Source organism: Heliangelus exortis, chromosome Z (assembly GCF_036169615.1).
Source record: "Heliangelus exortis chromosome Z, bHelExo1.hap1, whole genome shotgun sequence".
Taxonomy (NCBI): Eukaryota; Metazoa; Chordata; class Aves; order Apodiformes; family Trochilidae; genus Heliangelus; species Heliangelus exortis.
The window spans coordinates 65,614,322-65,621,982 of record NC_092454.1 but is presented as its reverse complement, the minus strand read 5'-3'; the positions used below and the strand labels follow the sequence as shown (position 1 = coordinate 65,621,982).

Sequence of the window (7,661 nt, the reverse complement as noted above, 5' to 3'; positions counted from 1 at the left end):
ATAACTGGTGGCTCCAACTCAAACTTGCAGCTGTCATCAATGCCCTGAACCTGGAGTGCTTACCCTGACTTCCCTTCCATGGGCATGCAGACAGAAAAATCAGGATCAGCCTCTCTTATTCTGTGCTGTTTACTTGTTGAACCTGGAAGTGATGACACCTAAGAAAGTTAAAATAATGACGTAACAATTTCTGCATATCTCAGAGCTTTTATTTTCACATACTTCATGTGTCAGTACTGATAGCTTTGCTTTGCTTTCATGCTGCATATTTAGAGATATGTTTCTGTGGAAAAAATACACTTGGAAGACCTGGGCATAGTGTGCATACATACTACGTTAATGTCCATTGCTCTAATTAATATTAGGACCATTAAGACATCAGAAAAGATAACCAAATACAGGAAAAAAATTAAGATTTTACAACAGTTTATCTATTTTGTTCTGCATGTTGAGATATTTTAGTATGTCTTGTAATTTTAAATTTCAGAGTGACAGCACAAATGTGATATAAAATAACACCTAAAATATTTTCAAAAAATGTCTTCAATATAATTTTATTATCATATAATCACACAAGTTATGGAATGTGACTATATTTTTTTAAAGTAGCTCACTGTAAAGCACTTTATTGCATTCTGGTGTTGTCAAGGATACCAGCTTTTATGGTAAATGTCTCCCATAAGCAATCACTGATTTTTGTGTAGCAGGAAATCATCACAGAGATTGAGCTATATTTATATAATTTGGTCCTATGATAAACAGAATGTCAGTTTAAGCCCCAGAAGCCTTGTAACCATACCACCTACTCAAGAATTCAGCTAATTTTGATGTCTAGCTTGTTTTCATGGAACTATGAATTCTATCTAGCAGCTGAAGGAGAATGTTATGTTATCAATAAAAATTTATGTCAAAGTCTGTGCACAGCATACATACTGCTGACACGATTTAAAGCTTACATCACCATTAAAAAGATGGCACTGATGACCAATATACTGCTTTCTGCATACTTGCAATTTATCTGCTAGAAATCTGACTGTCCAAGAGAAGTTTCCTTACTCTTTAACAAAATATACCAATGTGAAACAAGAACTATTAGCAAAAGTTCTTCTGAACATATTAAATATGAGGAATTTCCAGTTGCTCACCTTTGGAGAACTGGAAGTAATTCTGACTGTAGCTGTATCAATTCACACTGAATCCAGTGCATCGAAAATGTGTGGTGGAGCATGTCATAAGGAAGCACAAGGAGCCAAGGGGAAATCTTTGAGTTCCAGAGCTGACTCACAGTACATTGAAGGACAATTCTGAAGTATGTGCAGTCTTGAGACTGTGGTTATTTCCACAGATTTAATTAACAAAAGAGGGTATTTTACATGCTCTCCCCATGTTCACATAGTCCCAGTCTCTGGCATCTGCAGAAGTGTTAACACAGCTATGTTCTGAGCAAGGCAAGAAACTGATTACTGAAAAATCATGTGTAAATATTGAATTAATGCAATTCTCTTTAGTCATAGAATCATAGAACACCCTAGGTTAGGACCTAAAGATCATCTCGTTCCAACCCATCTGCCTGGGCAGGGATGCCTCCCACTAGACCAGATTGATGCAGGTCCCATCCAACCAGTCCTTGAGCACTTCCAGGAAGGGGGCATCCAAAGCTACAGTGGGGAGCCTGTGCCAGTATCAAGTCTTATCTGCTTTACCTGTTTTGATTATCATCAAGGCAGTAGGACTGGCTCCTACTCTGTCCAGTGGTACAAGCATAAAATCACCCTTCACATTGACTGGGAGAGGCTTGGCCTTCGATGAGGAGTGAAAAAGAGTGAAAGCGAAAGCAAAAGCAAAAACGAAAGAGGAAAGGAAGGTGGCTGCAGCACTAAGGGCTGCCCAGGATAGGACAGTAATGCCATCCACACTGTTAGTGACACCCAGACTTCTTCTGTAGGCTTTATGCCTTTATTTTCTTTAACAGAAAGATGGAGGCAACCAACAAGAGATTTCTGGTCCTCTACAACCCCCACTTCAGGAGGCCCTTGTTTGCCCCTCTAGGGCTGCTGGTGGCATGGCCTCTTGTGAGGCTGGGCAGAGTCCTGGGGTCTGGGGGCCCTCCTCTTTGGGGGGTGCCGGGGTCCCCTGGGTGAGCGGTCCCTGTCCTGGCCGGAACTGGAGGGGCTGTGGCTGCAGCCCTGGGCAGGGGGACCTGGAATCACCACCACCAGCTCCTCCTGCCAGATCCACAGGGATGGGTACGGATGGGGGTGGCTGGGACCCCTGTGAAGGGCAGGCTCTACCGTGCTGGGATGTCCCTCCATGTCAGAGGGAGGAGTCAAGGCTGCAGTCAGGAGTCCAAAAGGATGAGGAGCTGGGGGTGGCTGCAGGGCTGGTGGTGGGGCTGGGCATGGCCCCAGGGTTTTGCTGTGCTGGGTGCCGCTGGAGCTCACTGCTGCTGCTGGAGCTCACTGCTGTATCTGTGTGATCCATCCGGTTACCCTTCTCAGGATGCAATAGAGAGCCACAAGGTCACCCCTCAGCCTCCTCTGCAGTCTAGAGAAGCACAAAGTCCTGTTCTCATGGGGCATTCCTTCCACCCCAGTCTGTGATGCCCTCTTCTGGATGCATTCAAGGACTTGAACTTCCTTCTTAATTTGTGGGCCCCAAAAATGTACCCAGTGCTCAAGGTGAGGCAACACCAGTGCTGAACACAGTGGTGTAATTGTTGATCAGCTGGTGATGCTCTGTTTGATGCTCCCCAGGATGAGGTTTGCCCTCCTGGCTGTCAGGACACACAGCTGACCCACACTGAGCCTGCTGTTGACCATGACTCCCAGATCCTGTTTGTTCCCAGTTTATAGCTGGGCCTTGAATGTCTCCATCCCAGGTGAAAATCTGTCATTTTGACTTGCTAAATGTTATAGTGGTACCCTTTTTTTTTTTTGGAGTACTCCTGTGCAAGGGCTTCTGCCTTGTTGATCACTGAGGTGACAACTGAAAGTCATGGCTCAGCTTTGGACCTTATTTGTCACTAGTGATTTGCCCAGTGATCACTGAACTTTTGGCTTATCCTTGCTACTCTCAGGAGACTTGGGCTGCTCTCCTTGTTTGGTGCTTTATCCTAGTTGGTGCCTGCCTCACACTCACCCTGGGCTCAGAGTAAGTGTGGATGTGTCATGGATATTTCATAATGTCATGTGACAGGAGAGTATGATTTATTCTGCAGGCCTCAGACATGAGGGACTGGAGGTCTTTTTGGAAGCAGTATCGGTAAGAACCATTTACTTACCCTCTGTGCCACCATCAAAGGTTGTTGTATCTATTCTGCAGTCCAAGCACTTGTTAACTCAAAGAGCTGAGCTGGGTGCTCATTAGCTGGCATGGTCACTGCTCTGGCTCAGGGGCAAACCTCAGACAGGGCAAGGCTCTCTATAACTCTTTTAACAACCTGCCATTTTTCTCTGGGTTGTACTCTAGATATAACCTCCATTCATCCCTAGGCATGCTGAATAATAAGTGGATCACTGCTTTCCATTGCAAAGTCCCATCTGCAGTAGCTGACTCCTTGCTCAAGCAGAAAAATCTGCATCAACATGCAGGATGTGAAAACTGAAGTGGAAAACATCTGTGCTTGAAAGAAAGTTCAGACTCTGTGCAATAAATCTTTAAGTATTAAAACATATTATCCACAGAAATGTGAAATTTTTCTTCACTTGGGAATCCTGAGCTGTTTACTGCTCATTATCCAACTGGTTGTACGAGAGATTCATGATGATTTTATTTTTACAGCTCAGGAACTTTTAAGCTGGAGGAAGGTATTTCAGGTCTTTGTGTTTCTACAACCTCTGTCATCAAGTACTAATTCTGCCTGTTTATGCAGCAGTTGTACTGAGTAGAGACTGTGCCCATGCAATGTCACTTTAGCAGGCCAGTTGGTTCTGTGCTACAACTGCTATAAGATAAAAAAAAAATATTTATTTTTAGCTGGTTTTTTTTCACAGTAATGTAGGGAAATAGAAAATAAAGGTGCAGGTATACAAGGCAAAACAACATTAAAAGAAATGGAAAAATGGAAACATCACTGAAAACCGAAGGGAAGGAGGCTCAGCTCCTTAGTTTCTCTTAACCCTCCTCTCTTTGCATTGCCTTTTTCATATAGGCCACCCTCCACTGTGCCCCAGATTTATCAAGATCCCATTTCTACAAGTGAACTGAAGGGTGAGCACACTGTTTGTACACAGAGCATCAGGATGCTCAGATGACCACATCCATCAGCACAGCCAGGCCTGGTCCAGACAGTGGGAAGACAGAGAAGCAGCCAGAATGACACTGGGAGAAGTCCAAGTAGACAGGTCCATTTTCCAACGCTTCCACCTCTCTGAAATGGTTACCATGAAGGCACTATGTAAATATAAACCACTTTCTCAGCCTGAAGATCTTCCTGAAGGTAAACGGAGTTTTATTATCAGTTTAAATGGCTAGAGGTATAAGCCACTACTGAGAATGGTGACACTACCACGACTCTTTTGTAGGTAAGTCCTGCTTAAGGACACTTTTCAAATCCTTGCAGACAGCTCAATACTTTGATCTAAATTTTTTTCCTTTCAGAGAGAGGAAATTTTTATACAGCTATGGTACAGCAGAAAGAAGGGATAGAGGAACGCCCTGGCAGTTATCCTGAATCAACTATTGATGACTGCTGCTCAGGATCAAATACAGCAAGTTAATAATCAGTGCCCTAGATTGTGCTGAACTCTTACTGCATTCACACCACTGTTTTGAAAATGATCAGTGCAGCAGATTCAGATCATTCTACTCATGAGCATGCAGGGGATATGACATTATGAAATGCAAATGAAGTATTACTCACTTCAATTAACCATATCTTGCTGACTCGTGATGAGACATCTTATTGCTTCAGAGACCTGCCAACCCACACACATATTCCCTCCCTAGCCAGCTTTTTCTTTTAGTCCTTTTAATTGCTAAGGTCTTTAAAATGAGGACTTCACATAATTTTCTGCCTTCATTATGCCATAGATATGGTTGTGGCCACCCATCCATGCTACAACATATATATAGTAATAAGCTGAAGTTGTATTTGCATAATATGGATCATTTCTAAATTGCTGCAGAAGCCATTATCAAGATCCAAGCTGTGCAAGGGAAGGACACAGTATGGAATTTTCAGCATCTCTGGATGACCTAGTGGCTTTTCACACTGTGAGGGACAAGCCCTTAGGACCTATTCTGGGAAGTGGTGTTGAAAACACCATTGTAATCCCCCAAAGAAAACAAAAGGACTGACAGACAAAGGACTGCTTGGTGCCTATGGAAATATCTGGCTTAGAGTCTGCATATTGAGATAACGATAGAGATAAGGACTGAGGACCAGAAGGGATGGAGTTCCACTCCAATTGCTCAGTCTAATGTGTCTTGATCACACTCAGTATTAGTTGTGAAACAATTGCTTAAGCAAAATAGGCATATAAAAGGAAGACATTAGAAAGAATTTCTTTACTGAGAGGGTGATCAAGCATCGGAATGGGCTGCCTCAGGAAGTAGTGGATTCTCCATCCCTGGAGATACTTAAAAAGAGACTGGATGTGGCACTCAGTGCCGTGGTCTGGGAACTGCAGTGGTAGTGGATCAAGGGTTGGACTTGATGATCTCTGAGGTCCCTTCCAACCCAGCCAGTTCTATGATTCTATGATTCTATGAAGAGCTGTGGTAGTAGGCTCCAGGAGCTTCACTGACACCAACTGTCCCCCACTGGCTGGTCCAACACTGGATCCAGGACCTCTGATTTTCTGTTACCTATCTCTCTAACTTCTGCTATTCTCTTTTTCTCTCTTCCTAAAATCATAGAAATTAACACAAGGCCTACCACGATTTTACCCAGGTTACGCAGCTGGAACATACATGTATTGTGACTTTTGTAATCAAAATAGCAGGCTTTATGATTACTCAGCTTGCACATATATATTAATTGAAGTATAAGCTTCTATGAGTCATTCCTTTTGTAGTTCTAATTAAATCTTTTGTTCAAATACAGACTTCAAGTGTCATTTCACCTTAATACAATCAAGTGGTATCTGATGGTAGAACACTTCCTTGGACCATACCATTGTAATAATTCTGCTTGGAAGGGCCAGGTCTGAGATGAAGATTGGATCCAGCTGCACCTTGGCTCCTATCTGAGAAGGAGTTTAGAAAATAATGGGCTTCAAACTGAATCTCCCTGGGTGCACTATCTGGGTCATGACACACTGTCACTTGAAAATTCTTCCTTCTGAAATGACAAAAATTAAGTAATATACAAATATTTTCTAGGTAAAATGCATAAAAAGGTTAATTCATGGGAATTTTTTAATTCCTATGTAATAATAATGTAATAATATAATAACAGACCATTGTTATTACACAAAAAAATGGTGAATCAGATCTAGTCTATGAAGAGACCTAGTGACCCCAAGAAATTTTTTATACTTATAATGAAAGTTTCAGCCCTGGATCCAAACTATTCAGTTAAATAGAGGAAGTACTGTGAAGACTGGATTTGCAGTCAACCTTCATTTCTCACAATTTTTTTTTGTATTTAAGGGTAGAACCAGAAATCCACAGCTAAATGGCTCCCAACCCTAGTGTCTGTGCTGAAGTTTCTCTAGTATAGAAAGAATCAAGAAGTTGTAAATGTCAATTATTAGTCAATAAATATATTTCAGTAGACAATAGTGTGTGTGAGGTGTTATAGGAAAGAAGTATTTTTTAGTTATAATAAACCAACAATGTCACCAATTTAAGGTGTCAGCAAAACTATCTATTGCTTTGAGTTCTTGCAGATGATTATAATTATGCTGACATCAGCCAGTTATTACAGTAACTCTGACAAGTTACACAGCAGCAGAAACATGAGCAGTCTCAAAACACTGCTGTATGCTCTTACATGTTTAGCACATAAAGAGAATACAGAAGATACATTTATTGATTTTTTTTTCCCTGGAAAAAAAATTTGGCTATTACACCACATCCCTCAAATTTTTGAAATCTTATGTCACAAATACTTTTAAAAAATGCAGAGAATAAACTGATATCCTAGCAAAACTAAAATCACAAGTATAGCTGCAAACCATCATCCATGTTTTCATTGACTGAAAGGGGAGACTAGTGTGGCTCTGTCTTTGTAGCTTCTCTCTGTGAATTGATGTTACTCAGCAAGCTGATAACCAGAGCACCTTGTGTACTTAGCTGTTAGACATTTTATTAGTTAAAACTATAGAAGCAGTGAACTGAAAAGTTTTTACAATAAAGCATCCAAATTAATGTATTTCCAATTTCAGCACTGTTTAACAATCTATACCGATATTCTCTAACTGATAAGCCCAGGCTATGTAGTCAAAAATTATCATCTCTGAAATGTTACTTATTTGGGGATTTATGTAAATAGATTAAGTTTGGTTTTAAGAGGTGACATGTCCAAAACACAAGCAATTAGTTGCAAAACTATTTTTCATTTTGCTGGGGGTTGTTGAAATTTTGCCTCCAAGGGATTAATTTAGAATGGAAAAAAATATCAAAATACCTGGGATTTTCCTGGGCCACATTTTTGTTTCTATGAGTCTTACCAGTCTCTGAGTTCATAGGCTGGACAGAAGGATTTGCTTTGTACT

General features: G+C 41.2%; 1 long non-coding RNA gene across 1 annotated transcript; it reads left to right on the top strand.

The window, feature by feature from the left end:
• The first annotated feature begins 2,605 nt into the window (after window positions 1–2,605).
• On the top strand, window positions 2,606–3,654 carry LOC139789405 (uncharacterized). The gene is made up of 3 exons (XR_011723166.1): window positions 2,606–2,678; window positions 2,754–2,878; window positions 3,492–3,654. It is a non-coding gene; the product is annotated as an uncharacterized lncRNA (long non-coding RNA).
• Window positions 3,655–7,661: the final 4,007 nt, after the last annotated feature.